The sequence below is a fragment of the Hermetia illucens genome, chromosome 3 (genome assembly GCF_905115235.1).
Source record: "Hermetia illucens chromosome 3, iHerIll2.2.curated.20191125, whole genome shotgun sequence".
Lineage (NCBI taxonomy): Eukaryota > Metazoa > Arthropoda > Insecta > Diptera > Stratiomyidae > Hermetia > Hermetia illucens.
Window position 1 is genome coordinate 70,982,760 of NC_051851.1, and position 16,769 is coordinate 70,999,528.

Genomic DNA, 16,769 nt, shown 5'->3' on the forward strand with positions numbered 1-16,769 from the left:
ATTGAGCAGTGTAATAGGGGATGTCAGTAGAGGCTAATCAGCCCATCAAGCCGATGAATAATTTAAAGAGTGTAAGCATGTCAAGAAAGCTTTGGCGTAGTTTTATGTAGGCAAACTTAAAACAGTGAAGTCGGGTAGGATATCCACACGAGGTGAAGTTCTTATTTAAAAATGGGATCCGGGTGAATTTGCGTTCAAATATAAGAGCAAAATAGTGAAAATAGTTGCTTGCTGTGAGTTTATCACTTGCAAAATGTTACGTGTGATGAAACTGAAGCACAATTTAACTGTGTGGATGCCCTATATTCTACCAAAGAGTGGACAGGAAACACTAAAATAGTCACAGTTTCGGGAAATTGACGGTCGGCAGAGTCACAGTCAAAAAGAAGAATGCAGTATGAGGCCAGACATTCTAGAAGTACAATTGACGATATCAAGGCAGTGGCAGTCAGAAGTTACACTAAAGTTTTACATAGATATGATAAACATTGCCGGTCGAGGAAGTAGGAAGGCAGTAATATTTGTTGACATGTAGTGCCAACTCACTAACAAAATCCTTTTGAGCCCGAATGCTTGGGGAAGATTATTAAATTATTACTATTGTGTTAAGGGAAAGTCCCATCGCGTCCTTGAAGAACTATTGTGCCCCTTTTACTGGTTATAGTGTACCTATTGATCATAGTATCTCAAGCAAGCCTGTAACCGTTAGGAACTTTAGTATGTTCCCTACTTCCAGATGTTTCAGCTTTGCATCTGGTATTAAGTGTTCTCCCAGATGCCTCGACCTACTTTGCACAAGTGGCGGACACTGTCCGAGGACGTGTTTAGAGGTTTCGTCCTCCTCCTCACAAAACCTGCAGGCAGTGTCCGTAGATATCCCTAGCTTCCCTAGGTGATAGTTCAGCCAACAATTACCAGTAAGAATTCCCATTACGATTCGGAGGTTATTTTTGGTGAAGTTCAAGCAATCCTTTGTACGCATGGGTTCGTATCCCCCAATAAGCACCCTGTACTGCTCCATCCCTAGTAGGCCCGCCCAGTATAGTTCCCTCAGCCGTTCCTCTTCATTTCTTAGATTCATAGCCATGAAACCGATTTCGATTCCACAAAAGGTTTCTGATCCGTGTAAAGGCGTCCCTGATCCCTTCTTGGCTAGTTTGTCCGCTGCCTCGTTGCCTTCCAACATGGCCTGGAACCCAAAGTATCCAGACCTTGACATTCCCATACCAGTTTAGAGTTCACCTGGTTGGACCTAAGTGCCTTGATCGCTGCTTGGCTATCGGTGAGAATGCTATGTTCTGCCCCCTGTAGTTCCTTTGCAGATTAAAGGAGGCACATTTGTCTATGGCGTATATTTCCGCCTGGAGTATGCTAGTGTACTTGCCCATTGGCTCAAAGTACATTTTCCTTAGACCAATGACACCGGCACCCGTTCACTCTGCTTTGAGGGATCCGTCAGTGTACTAAGTAATCAGTTGCTGGTTTAAGCCGTATGTCGCATCCACGCTCTCCTAGTTTGCCTTGTTACTCCAACGTGTTTCAAACTTCTTATCGAAGTGAAGCCTCGTTATCATGCTATCCCTTGGTATCAGTAATTCGGGATACCGCCTAGAAAGAATATCAATCTTCCTTCGATTTAGGCAGCCCCCCGCCTCACTCATACTACCGGCCATCCTGAATATTGATCTCCTTGCCTGCATCTGTATGTGCAGATGGAGAGGGGTTAATCCCTGAAGGACCTCCAGGGATGCCGTTGGGCATGTTCTCATTGCCCCACTGATACACACGCAGGCCTTTCGAGCTTATGTAATTCCCTTGTGTGCTGAGTTCGGTCTTGGGGAAGATACATCCGAAAATATCTTAAGGTCATCGACGTCAAGCGAGCAAGAACAAGTGAAGAGAGGGAAAGATGGTCGGTGAAGAAAAGTAGCGGACCTGGAAAGAATCCTTCAGGTATATCAGAGGAAGGAAAAATGAAGCGGGACATTTGACCATCAAAAGAAACGCTACAGGGTCAGTTAGAACGTTGGGTGCTGAACAGGTAAAACATAAGTAACAATCTACAGAGTCCAAGGCCTTAGCAATATTTGTCTATATAAAGGGTACATTCTACTAAGAATTAAGACCTGGTAGATCGGTAGCAGTATACCAACATTTAGGGTGCTGCATTTTAGCCGTAAAGTGGCCGAAGTGCATACACAACTAGTATTTAACACATTTCTTGAGCATGTTGGAACAAGAGGAGGGGAATGAAGTAGAACGATTGTTCTCGGCGTGCGTATTTATGAAAAATAAAAGTTCCCCCGGAGAACGGCAGACAATCCCATGTTTCGCAGATAAGATGTCAAGAAAGTGTGAACTAATAGACTCCAGAGCTCAGCTCAGACCATCGAAATTGGTCTTTTCAAAGTTGAATTTAGCTGACTTATGAAAGAAATGAGGTGTAATCAAGAAACTTCCCAAGTGAATTTAAACGCAGCATCAGCATTGACATTTAAGAAAACAAAAAAGCACTTCTTAATGCGTGACGCCTGTGCTTTGCAGCTGGTGTCAAATCCGTTTCGGAAAGTACTAATCGAGATTTTTCGTTTAATATCTCACTCGGCTATATTCGGAGAAAAAAATTATGCATCTTTTCCCATAGCAAGGCTCATGGTCTACTGCGATCAGAAGAAAGCATCCCCCAAGGGATAATCCAGCTACAACATGAGACGAGCTTACCATTGCCCACCAAATGTTAAGGGCTAAAAACACCCGGGCTGGGCGGAACCCCAAACGTAGCTTTGGAGGTCGGAATAAGAACACACTTTGAATACCTGTTTAGAAGGGAGTTCTTCTCGAATCAAATCTAATCCGCTCGTCAAATACAAAGTAGTTAGTTTTCAAGAAATATTTGATTTTGCGAGCGAGAAAGCAGGAAAAGATACGACTATACTCCCTGGCATGGTGCCCAATATTGAAGGACCCAAACTACCGAGTGTGTGAAAATTTTTTCAGTGTATCGTTTCGGCGAATTGATAGGTGCTAGCATATTCCAAACAAGGTCAAATGAAACAGCATTCATAGTTGCGGGATTGGTCCCAATTAACATTATAGGTGGGGAGAAGATCATACAACGAGAAGGTACGCGCACAATCAGAGTGTAGTAGGAACGTTGGGATAATTCTCATTAAGAGGGGTGCAGGCTGATTTCAAATAATCAACTTTCCATCATTATACACAACCATGGAGATACCCACTACCACTTAAGGGGGTCATCCCGTGTGTCGGGTTGGAGAAATCGATTTTTTTTTTTTTGCATGAATTGTATCTATATATAGTGGAGAATATGTGGGCAAAGGGATTTTCCGATATTCCGAGTCCTTCAGAAATTACAGGGTTAAACAGGTAAGGAGTTTGCAGCCGCGGCTAGAGTACTCGATGAGAAAGAGCATCGAATCTTTTTTTACCTGTTAGTTTTTTAGCTGAGCTTTATAAATTTGAACACAGGTATAAATATAAAAAGATGAAAAACCAATCAATTGTCTAAACTTATTTGCTGTTTGGAATAAAAAGGATAATCCAGTCTAGAGTGAGCACTGAAAGGCGTTCAAGTTATACTCAGTTATATTTTGTTGTAAGTATTGTGCTGTTTGTGTGTTCAGTGATTTCTTTAAATGGATCGTACGAAGGGAGATCGCTTTAACGTTCAACGTCATGCTCGCACTAAAAAACGAGTATTTCATGGGAATCGATAGTTATCAGAGAAGAAAAAGGACTGCGCATCAACATCAGCAAAGAAACTTTTAGCAAGCATGAACATGGATGTTCCAATTGCGACAAGTTTTGTATATTGTACATTGGATTTTGCTGGAGTTTTCTCCGGTGGTTCTGCAAATAATAAAATATACGTAGTAGTAAAAAAGGAATACGTAGGACATGTCAAGAAAAGAATGGGAACGCGGCTTAGAAATGCAAAGAAGAATCACAAAGGCATTGGTGGAAAAGGGGCTAGAAAACTTACTGATAAGGACCTCACTATATTTTCTGGGCTGGCTATTCATCGACACGCCAATTCGATAGAAGGAATGAAGCAAGAAATTTGGGAAACTTTTTCCATAAATGTTCTACGGACGAAAATCCTCAGCATCAAAATTGTCCAGCAGGCGAGGACAGTTGGTGCAAATGGCGTAAAGCGGAAGCTAAAGGAGAACTGGATAGTTTTCACCACGAGAAGGCACCTTTGACTGAACAAGTTCAAACAGTCATCAAATCAATCTACGAAGATTTGTCACGAGATGATCTTTTGAACAGATGTTTAGGAGCAGAGACCCAGAATAACAATGAGTCGTTAAATGCATTGATCTGATCTCCTAAACACATTCATTCTGGGGCCAAGGTCGTAGAAATAGCCACTTTTCTGGCTGTAATTATTTTCAATGAAGGATTCAATGGCATTCTCAAAATCCTAGTGACAATCGGATGTGAAGCTGGTCACATATGTCAGGTTTATGCCGACCGCCGTAATGAAGCGCGAATTTGGCGGTCGGAACGACGATCGACTGAACTCGCTAAAAGAGCCACAATTGACACCAGAGAGCAACAATCGGCCTTACAAGACTTTTTTTTAAGAAACGGAGGGTGCTCTCTATGGACCAGGTATAGCAGATTAATGGTGAGCTAAAATTTTACTATTGATAATCACATTTAAATTTTCAAATGCGTTTTTCTCGAAACTGCATCTTCAAAATCGGCTGCCACCATAGCTCAAAATCTATCCAACCAAATTCTTTGAAATTTTCACGGCTTCTTTAGTACATATTTCTACGGTCCGCAAACTAGGATAATTGCAATCGGACGGGTAGTTTTTTTTTTATTCATAAAAAAAGCCGTAAAAAAACACCAAAATCCAAAAAATTAAGTTTAAAAGCCCACCAAAAATTTACCTTTTAATATTTTCTAATTATCCTAGTTTGCGGACCGTGGAATATTGTCCACATAAAAATGCCGTTTAGTTTTTTTCCCTCAGATGAACACAGCGCCCTCCAGCGTGGCAGCAGAAAAACACCTTTTTTTGGAGATGGGTGCATAAATTAACACCTATTCCGAAAATTAGCTACGAGATCAAGCTGAAAAATTTATCACATATACAAGAGATATCAATAAACATATGGTGAAAAAATCACGTTTCTATCTTTATCCAGTCCTTCACAATAATTTTTCAAAAAAAAGGCAAAAAAAAACGGCCTTCACACGGGATGACCCCCTTAACTCAATTTCTAACCGCACATGGAGGATATCCCCTGTACTTTCATTGATTTGAGCGTAACTGTTCCCTCATTTACACTGGATGCTTAAGGGAATATGAGGATCTGGAGCACATACACTTCTTATTCCCGAAATTTGCTAGTGAGGGAGAACAGCGGGAACAGACCTTAAAGAGAGGAGTGGATTAATCCGCAATTGTTGGGATTCCAAGAAGAATGGAATGCATTTAGTGACACCATTATAGCATAGCATATATAGCAACTGCAAAAAACCGGGCTCAAAACATATTCTTCCGGAGCATATGCCTCTAGGGGCCATCCCGGTTCCCATGGTACTAGGTAACCTCCGGTGAGGCTTCGTGGAAAGAGCCATTTCAGATCAGTCCGTTTGCGGTCTTGGATCTGATAGCGCTCCGTCCGCTATATACAAAAAAAATTGGAATGAATGACGTCGCATCATATTATGTACTTACTTTAATAGCTTAAACTGGTAAAACCCCTTCTAACTTTTATATCCTTTTAATATAAGTCGGTAGCTCAAGTGCCCTTTATGATTAAATCCTCCGTTCCAAAATATGAGTATTTGCTTGATTTAAGAAACCAAACTGGTAATAAGATATTTCTTGACAGAAACGAAAACCAATAACCACGAGAATGCACCCACACAGTAAATAGTCAATCCGCTCAAGCCGACCCATTTCAGGATTGATTTTTTCCTTTTGATAACTTTATCGCCTTTTTAAATTCCACATAAATCAAAGGATCCAATCAAATTGCGTCGCAATTATAAGACGACACAGACGAAAGCAAAGCATTTCATTTTTAAGGGAAAATAAACTCAGATCTGTGAATTAAATCCTCTTAATAAAAAATCGGCTTTGTTCAGCATTTTGTCAATTCGTCTCGTTTACAATTACTGGGAATTGGATTAGGCGTAACGACTGCCATTAAATGTTAAGTGGAATAATCCAAGGTTGCCACGTAATTCCGTTTCCGTTGTTTTGGGTATGTTGGCACAGATTTTATCTCCTACAAGTGCATGTTGTCGCTGCATAACCCAGCAGAGATTTGAACTTGGTCATAGTATGTCGAATTATGGATTGCAGGAAATATAGTGTTTCATACTTTCATTCCCGGAAAGGATGGTAGAAAGGACGTTAACTTTTGAAGACTAAAACGAATAATTTTATTATCACCACCGTTGTATTTATCAACGGAAGCATATAATTAATCTGAACCCATTGAATTAGTTTATTAAAACCGTCTTACAAACAAGAACACCATTATTGCAGATATCTCGAATTTTATCTCAACAGCACTTCATGAAAGCATCTAATTATCCTTTCCAAGATTTCTCAGGAAATGGGGGAAGGATAGAAAGTATTAATGATTAACGTGTGCAGATTAGAATTTCACACTGGAAGCTCATCTGAAGAAAACAAGCCTATTCATAACGCTGCCTCGCACGTACGGATCTGCCATTCATTCACAATTGCAGACAAAAGAGGGTTACACATAATACCATTAACCTGATGACACTACTAAATCAAATCGTAATTAGACGACGATTCCGTTAATATAAGAAATGCCAGTAAGACGAGCCCCCATCTGCCTCTTTCCGGAAAATTATCCTAGTCAGCGGAAAATCTTTCTCTGCACATCAGTGTAATAGTCTTAAGGCGAATATAATGAAAAGGAAGACGAAAGGATGTAGAGACCGGAAAAAACTGGTAAAATGTCTTCATGTGAGGGTGGTGAGTCTGTATTTATTGGACAAACTTATTATGATCTTGACTTTTGGAAATAAATCAAGCGATATGACGAGCTGTTTGTCTGGCAGATGTGTTACTGGGAAATTGTTAGTTCACACTTGTGTTCACATTTATAGATACGAGTACGTATACATATGATTCGGTGTTCGAGAAATATTCTTCATGGCCCTTGCCCCCCGTTCCCACATATTTAGTCGATATTTACATCCAAATTGCCTGAGAAGTTACTTCCAAATGGTATAAAATAACATTTCTAACTAAGGTTGCTGGGTTCAAGCAATAATAGATGATGTGATTTGACTGTTATTTTTCATGCTGCATTGTACTGTTGCAATTGGAGAACCTTTAGAAAGTAAGGACTAACACAATATATTGTCAATCGACTTCTGTAAGTCTGCGTCGCACAGGACTCCAGTCTTAAATTAAACAACGCTATGTACCAATGGATAGTCCGGATAGCTGAGTGGTTAGAGCGCAAGGCTGTCGTACGGAAGGTCGCGGTTCAAATCTCACTGGTGGCAGTGGAATTTGTATCGTGATTTGACGTCGGACACCAGTCGACTCAGCTGTGAATGAGTACCTGAGTCAAATCAGGGTAATAATCTCGGCCGAGTGCAGTGCTGACCACATTGCCTCCTAGTGTACCGTTACGGTCTTGAATGAAGTGCTCTAACACACTTCAAGGCCCTGATCCAACATGGATTGTTGCGCCAACGATTATTATTATTATTATTATTATATGTACCAATGGAAGGAGGGATTTATTACAAACATTTAAACGTGTGTGATGTTGTGGTATTCGTATAGCTATCTTTACTATTAAAGAGAAATCTTTAGGGTTGGGTTCTAACTTTCCTTATAACAAGTAGGAATAGCCATCCCCCGATGTTCTGCAGATTCAACTGAAATTCACTGCTGAATCTTAGTTACGAGTTCTCTTCTCAGTCCAATAAAACAGTTCTTCCAGTAACAGATTACACACGCCGCACAGTTAAGAATAATATCTCTTGTTTTCTGCTAGACATAAGTCAAACCTCCCATCACCCCCTATGATGAATCCGGTCTGTTTCTGAAATTGTTGTAGTTGGCTTAGGCTTCATTCTATTCTCAGTATCTTGTTTTGAACGACAGAGAACTGAGTTGTGCTTATTCATGCCAAATTGTCGAAGCAGCTCTGCACCTTGATCCAGTTATAATTTATCTGTTTTACTATATGACGGTTATACCTCACAAATTTTTAGCCCCTTTCGAATCCTTCATCTGAAACGCTTTAAAGAGTTTTCCGCGTCAGCGACATCGGTAGTGATAGTTTCCCTTGAAATGAACGGCTTGAAATTTATCGAACTTAAGCTCCGTTAGAATGTCACACCGGCCTTGAATAGTCAAGGTCTGTCGCGGTCCTCAAAAGAGTTCACGCATTGGAAAATCGTTTTTGGCAGAAAGCGCGGAAGTTAAAGGAAGAAAACTGGGAAAAGTGTTTCTTTAATTTCGGAAACGTATAAATAAACTATGTGAGTTCATTAAGAAGAGGAGGTGGATTATCCACTAAAGTATCCAGGCTTCGATAAGGGACACCAAGTTGTATTCAATTAGCGTACTGACAGAGAAAAACGACCTAGCATTAAGTCGCAAAGTCACGCGGAAAACACGGGTAACACCTCTTCACGATAGATCAGTTAGTGAAGCTAGCAAATGAAGTAGGAACGGTGCCAGTGAAGCCTCCGGATCCCAGTAGACAACGAAGATTAAAAAGATCTCTTCAAGAAAGCTGAGTCGGCAAAAATAGCCGCGAGAGTAGGTAATATCTCAACTGTGACATCCATGCGGAAATAATAGTTATTTCCAAGAAGACAGATAAATTTTACGTAGATATTCTTCGAAAGGTAAAACAGAATCGGGAGCTTATGGACTAAGATGATAGTGCGAGCCCTATCCGTGGAATAAAGAAAAAGGATGTAATGCTGGAATTGAGCGAGAAGTTCGGAAATAGTTTCTGCGGCAAAATGGAAAAGGTGTTAGTGGATCAAGCTGAGGCCAAAGTCATAAAGCAGAAGACAGCAATCTAATGCTAAGACCTTAATGAACAGAGAAGGTGCTATGGTCTTCCTAACGCCACAATCGCAAAAATGAGGATATTTTAGACAGTTTAGTGTTGGACGCTAGAGTTTATAGCTTTCAAATAATTGAATAGAGTGTGAAAAACACCAGGAACCAAATCCTCATTGAAAGTTTCGCAGAGTGGTGAGAGGAATCGTCTGAGAATTGAGGAAGCACTGTGCGTCATTTGGAACGGAGGAAGTGACAACCGAAAGCATACTTAAAGTAAAAAATGCAGGATGGCTGGCTAGTCAATCGCCACTATCGAGGAAAAGGCATTCCTTCCGGGGTTAGAGGAAGTTTACGGCCGGAATCGCACAAAGTCAGTGCCAACTCATAAAGGAAGCATAGGTGCTACAATGTTTGGTCCGCTCTGCCATCAATTCTTAAACAACAGCCTAAACATTTTACAGGGCGGATTAGCGTTCGTTATAATTCATACGTGTTTTTGAATTAATAAAAGGGAGCAAATACCACCTTGTAACCACATCGGTCACACTGCTCCCAGAGCAGAGGTGAGGTAGCATCTGATGAGTTGCTCTGGACGAAACCGCAAGTCTTAAAGTCTGCACATGTTTTCCACTGCCACGGAAAACCGAACTATTTTCAACCTCATCATATTATTTTTTTTTTAGAGAATATTTACATTTGATGCATCATGTTGTAATATTTACACATTTGAGAAGATGGTTATTAGTTGGTTGCTATCGTCACTTGTGCTACATACAACTCCATCTCCCTTGTGAGTTGGGGCTCAAGAATACGCATAAAACCTCCCCTAGCAACCAGAAAAATTTGAAACTCTATTACTACCGAAACGTCAATAGCGCCTCGGGTAGGGCTTGACCTCATGGTTACGACGTTTGACTATCGAAAACGAACTATGATTGGTTTCTGAAATGTACGCACGTTCCTCGACGAAAGGGTCCTCAGAATGTTCACTTTCTCCAACTTGAGCGAGAATTCCAACGATATAAGCTGAACATTCAAAGCCTACGCGAAGTAAGATTGTGAGACTCTGGCGAGTACTCCTTTCCTTTTTGCCTCTCTTATAGCAATGTGCTTTTGTAGTCTGGGAAATCTAGTGGTAGCGGACGCAAATCCGGGGTCGGGTTACTTTTGGCGGCTATCGATGTAGTGGAGAAGGATGCCTTCTATGAGTAATTAAACACGGTACGGTTCAGGAGAAACTTCGTGAAGGTGCAAGGTAGGATCTGACAACACCTTGCTTGCACATGTAATGAGGAAGTATTTTGGCGACCGTATCGGTAATGATGGGAGGTTCGTAGATTTCAGCAACCTCCACCGCCTCTTCATTGGTGGCACACTGTTGGAGCAAAGAGCCTGCCATGACGTCAGTTGGGTTTGAACTGGCCACCATTGTACGAGTAATCAGATCGATCACTTCGCGATCAGCTATAGATTTAAGAGTATTCTGTTGGATGAACATAACAAGAAAGGCGTTGACATCGGCCGCGAAAGCGATCAGCATCTGATGGTCGCTAACTAACTTAACTTCTCGCCGTACGGATGAAGGCGGTTTGTACGTCCCTTACTTTGATTAAAAATTATTTACAAAATTTACCTGCGATTTTAGGTTTGGAATGAAGTCTGCGTCGAATCCAAAACCTGAAAATAGTAAATAAACAGGTTTAGACCTATAATATTATTGTATTGAAACTCATTTTAGTAAAAATTGTCAACTCAATAGCAAGTTAAGTTTACCTGATGACTCTGATACGTATGTGTGCCGTCACAGTAAAGAACAAAAATGCTTCACTGTAATGAACAGCGTAGGAGGGTCATTCAAAAGTACGTCATCGGTTATTAAAAAGAAAGCGAAAATCCATAAACCAGGCGATGAAATGAAGGAAATTACTACCGACTCCAAGTCACCCACATACAACATTGCAAAATGAGTAAATAAAGAAATCAAAAAGCTAGGAAACATCTATAGCGAAACATCAGTAAAAAATTCTAACGGAGTGGTCCATAAACTTGAGAATATAGGATTAAGGGACGACGGAGCAATAGTTTCGTACGACGTAACGGCATTATTCCCCAGTATCTCTATAAGGGAAGGAAGCAATTTCGAATCTAGAAGGTTATGAGACTGGACACAGCACATGAAAGGTTAAACATACCGGAAGCTGGACGCTTCAGGTATGAACGGTTTTGTGTGTTTTTTTATAAAGATATTTGAGTATGAATTTGTCCGATTAGTACGTAATACGTAACATATGCATATATTATGTGAGAATATCCACTTTGAAGTCTTGAATTTGTAAAGAAGTTTTATTAACTTCCAAAAAATGCAGTAATATACTATTATTAACTTAATTTGAGTAGATATCGATATGGGCAGCATTTAGAGGCTTGGCTACCATGCAGAGGGACCTTCATGATTTTTTTTAGGTTTTTCGGTTTGGTAGTTTCTGAGAATGGGTTCGTAAAAGAAATCATCATTTTTGCCTTCCCGCACTCCCCTCCCTTCCATCAAATGTTAAAACAGACCGGATTCTAAGTACTAACTACTAAGTACTAAGTACTAACCGAGACCTTTCATTCGATACCCCACATAACCATATCTGGTGAAAAAAATGTACATCCCCTTTTTAAATATATGGAGACCCCCCCCCCCCCCCTTTAAATTCGACGTAGAAGGATGAAGCTCATTGCATGAGTGAGCGTTCATAGTTCCCACCTTTCCTAAGGCAAAGCTTGATCTTACCGAAAATTCCTTCATAGATAAGGGAAACTCAATAAATCGATATAAACAAGGAACTAGGAAACACGTATTCTCCGCTCTTAAAATTAATTCAAAGATAGACTTACTAGGTTAGTATAATTACAGAACTTTTATAATTAAGAATTAGGTATAGGTATAAATGTAACAACATCTCGCTTTTTACCTTGGTCACTCATTGACAAAGGTAACATGTAGCTACCGTAATGCGCATTTGGAAAAATAATTAGAATTTGCTGACCTACAGGAATAATTTTTTTTTTAAATAATTAAAAAACAAGCTGTCTCTATTTATTATAATACCTCATTGATCCTGTACTAAAACGGTTTATTTTACACAGGAAAAACATTTGTTCAAAATCTGAAATGGAAGTTAACAAGGACGATTTCGACCACCGGTATCAACCTATGTTCGAGGTGTGAAGGAGGTTGAGGTGTTTATAAAACGGCAACGGTAAAAGATGATACGCAACACTGTAAAGTTGGTCCTCCAATAATATATATGAATATATGACGTTTTCTTAGTAGTAGAGCAGATATTATCCCACGAAATTCGGACATAATTCAACATGTAAGGTCCAAAAATATCCTGCAATTCTTCGGCCTACCTCTCTGTCGCCTGTGACTTTCTACTTACCTTTAAGATAGGTATTCATTTTTGACATTTTATATCAAAAATTTTAAAAAATGAATAACTTCACAGCAATGCAATCTTATTGTTTAGGATAAGTGGGGGACCCTAAGTCCACAACCACTTGCTGTTGGACCGGACCAAATGGAGAGCAACTTATTCGCACGTCTTTTTGGTCCACGGATCCCTCGTTTTGGGCATGGCACCCAAGCATTGAAAAAATATAGGACAAACGGTTTCGTCCAAGGCAGAGGCAACTCGTCAGATGCGTGATCGTGAGTGGCATCAGATGGAAAACGCTCCTTTATATTAATTTAGCATTAGCCTAGCTTAGGCTCAAACTATTGGCGGGTTTACTTGGATATAATTTGCACCATTGGCGTGTTTTTCCAAATATATAATATAAAGGAGCGTTTTCCATCTGATGCCACTCTCGGTCACGCTACTCCCAGGGCAGAGGTGAGGCAGCGTCTGACGAGCTGCCTCTGCCCTGGACGAAACCGTTTGTCCTTCAAAGGGGGGGGGGGGGGTTCGATATCGCAGGTCGAGCGCATCATACACACCATTACTCGCAGTAATCAGAAGAACCTTCAACCTCTTCTGTTCATCGAGCCGATTTCACAATCACCCAGATCTTATGACGCCCCTTCAGGACGCGGCCAACGATCTGTGTGGCATCCGAGAAAAGAGCATTTTTGATGTTGGCCCAATGTTCACCGATATTCTCAGGCGGCTTTCTCAGTATATTCACCGTATGATCAGTAAGATAGCTCGTCCTCTGTCAAGCAACAGCTGGATCATACAATCGGTCGGTGTTGAGCTTAAAGAGTGGCAGTCATAAACCCTGCGAGAAGTGGCGAACGCAACACGCAAGCGAATGTAAGCGACCATCAGATGGTGATCCCTTTGGGGCCAATGTCAGCGCCTCTATTGTTACACACATCCAGGAAACACCCCCTGAATCTACTGCTAAACGGGAAGTGGTCGATCTGATTCCTCGAACAACGTCAGTCAGTTGAAACCCAACTGACCGGTGGAAGTTTCAAAAACCCACAAACTTCCACACATTATCGTTACGATCACCAAGATCGTGTTTCCCCACACATGTCGGAACAAGGTGTTGGCAGAATCCACCCGGGCATTCAGAACACCCATCACGATCAAATTATTACCTTTTTAAAAAGTCTCCCCTCAACTGCGTTTAATTGCTCGCAGAAAGTATCCTGCTCCACCATATCAAAACTCGCCATTCGTGCATAGCATTGCACAATTATGATACTTCTTAATTTGAACCGGAATCTTACAGTCTATTAGAAGTCTGGTAACAGGCCTTAACCGGCTGGCAGGTTAAGAGGCCGCGTCTGTTACCACTTGGCTTTCCAGAGTACAAGCATCTTGCCGCAAGAAGAGTAGGAGTGCTCTTCAGAGGCCATGTCCAGCTTATAGCGCTGGAATTCCTGCTCAAGTTGGAGAAAGCGAGCATTATGAAGACCCTCGCTACCATTATCGGGGAGCATGCGCATATTCCAGAAACCAATCATAGTCTGTTTTCGATAGCCAAAGGTCGTACCCATGAGGTCAGTCCTTATCCGAGGCCTTGTTGACGCTTCAGTAACAGTAAAGTTTGAAGATTTGCAGGTAGTTAGCCCACAAATTTCTATCCCTTTTAGTCGCCTCTTACGACAAGCAGAGAAGAGAAGTGTATACTTAAGCCGCAACTCATAAAAAACTATCTCATGCGAAGAGCTTGGTCGGCGCCCAGGCCTGCATTCGTGCATACTGTAATCGTAAAACGGAAACGGAAGTGACAGTGAATAAGTCGTACTTTAAGAAGTGGCGACCGTTGCATTGCGGGTTTCACCATAAAGAGGAATCCAGTCAGACCACGATGGTGATCGAATTGGCCCCGCCAAGGGCCCTTGGCGCAGATCAGTAGAGGAGGAGCGCAAGCTTCTCGAGAAGTCGTGGGGCTGCTGAAGGGCATTTCAGGTAACCGCGAACGATGCAGGTATGTGTAAATGAAAATAAAACGGAAGCTCAGTGCTTCAGGTATGAAAGGTTTTGTTGATCTTCTGTGTAAGAGTATTTCAGTACTTGGTGCTTTCACTTATATATATATATAGCTCGTAGTATGTAAATACGTTGAATATTCCCGTTATTCAATTCGATGTGGCACTGACATTTTATGTCTTAGCAAGTAGTAAGTAATAGACGCAAAAGAGGCAGCTTTAACCTACTTGAACTTTGTTAATAATAATAGGACTTCCAAAATCCAAAATATTTATCAAGTTACAGTTAACTTTCAAAATATAATAACATTATTAAGGCCTAGATGCCATATGCATGGACCACAATAATTTTTTCAGATTTTTGGGTTGGGTAGTTTTTGAGAATGAGTCCTTGAACTAATTAACTATTTTCGCCCTGTTAAAAAGATGAGGTGTTCTTATTGAAAAATTCACCGCTTAGACTTGCTGGGATAGAGCAGAAAAATCAATTCCAAATTGAATACCTCGAATTCCCGAACAAATTTCCGGTTTGATACTCAATTCAATCTACCAGCTCAAGGCTATCCTATGTTCTCATGTACAAACGCACGGCACCTACAATAGTTCCTTACTTACGTGATTCTCACTTCGCCATTCTATTTGATGTTTGCACGGAGCAAATTTGATTACCGTTCACCGTCCCTATTAAATATATTGCCTTAGTGGTCCGAATATCCTTGAAAATAGCATGGCTTTTCCATTTGCGAGCTCAACACACATGTGAATCAAGGAGGCAAAGCTCCCGATCGCCCCCTCGTTATTTTTGTGTGTTAGGGGGTGCACACTATGTATTCCTCCAAATGCAATTTCTCTAAGTCGTTTTGTTGATGCCACATGAAGCTGCCAAAGCACTTCTTCCAAAACGTGCAATTTATTCAGTTCGTTGAAATGTTTCCGGTGAGAAAGTGCTATGCGGGCAGATGCAGTTAAATTTTGCATGAAACTAAATTTGAAAAATGGTCGCTGTTATGTATTTTTATTTGAAATGCACTTTATCAGTCATTTCCATGATGTAAAAGTTTGCAAGTCGTACCCGCATTGCATCAGGAAAGTTTTCCTTGAGTGGTTCAGTCACTCATTAAGGGTAAATAATGTTTGTTACAGTGCTAAAGACTTCATGTCGTTTTGGTACTTTGCAGGACAAATTGAGATGGAAAATCAGATTCGTTTGAATATCTAAAATAAACTCAAGAATATAACTGTTTACGCCCCGCGGTTGATTATTCTCAAGTCAAGTGGAATATATTCCAAGTAAACATAAAATATATTCGTCAACGGGGGCCATAAGAATGAAATAAAAACTACTCGAAGATACGGTCATCTGAATATTTGGCATTCCGGAAGAATGGCTGTCAACTAGATATTATCATACAATCTTGGAACCATTCATTACTTGAAAACTCTCCATTCTCTGTTTTACTTTGGGATAAACAAAAAATAAGCACCGGCGAAAATGTAGGCTATTATGAAGTTGATCAGGAAGGAAGCTCTTACCTAAAGGATTTGACCGACAGTGAGCCACCAGCCAATTTCGGCTGGATTACAAAATGCTGCCACATATTGCACTTTTCATACTTTTCCGTTTATCCTGAAACAGGCAGGTTCAGGAGAACTACTTGGTTCAAAAACGGACGGTTTCCACCAAGCACGTGGTCATTTGTTGTCAGGAGTTTCATCGGAATCTATCTGGACGGTGGGCAAGTTCGATTCATTTGAAACTGTTGGAAAGAGGCTACTAATGAAATCCCCCCAATTTCCAAAGGTCCAGATTTCCGCGTTTCGGTTTCTGCCTGATATAAGTACACTACTGTCGAGACCTTTATATTATTCACATATGGTAGCAACGTCAATTTTATTTTCAAGCACACAGCATGTCCTGGGCTGCCTAACAATGGTTTAAATTCATCTGTAGGAATTCCATGTCTGCCTGTATATCTGTCACACTCATTTTTCTCGGAGATGATTTTAGCAAATTACATAAAATTTGGTGGAAAGTTGGGAACTGTGAACGCTCACGCATACCGTGAGTTATGTAATTTTACATCAAGTTTAAGTAGGGGTCCCCACACATGCGTACATAGTTTTGACATTTGTTGGAAAAGTAGGAGTGCAAGAGGTCGAATCAGTCGATATCAGTTTAAATTAAGTTGATAATAGTATATTACTATAATTTTTAGTAATTGGTTGGCAACCATTTCTGTCACTACTGTCCTCAGTTTTTGCAGAATC

At 40.7% G+C, this 16,769-nt stretch overlaps 1 protein-coding gene across 1 annotated transcript in view; it reads right to left on the reverse strand.

The window, feature by feature from the left end:
* The window catches only part of LOC119651431 (calexcitin-2), a 251,515-nt gene that overhangs the window by 174,482 nt on the left and 60,264 nt on the right, over positions 1-16,769 (reverse strand). Inside the window, exon 2 of the mRNA XM_038055029.1 lies at positions 10,701-10,744. The gene's annotated coding sequence lies outside the window, so the exon portion shown is untranslated. The remainder of the gene's footprint in view (positions 1-10,700; positions 10,745-16,769) is intronic.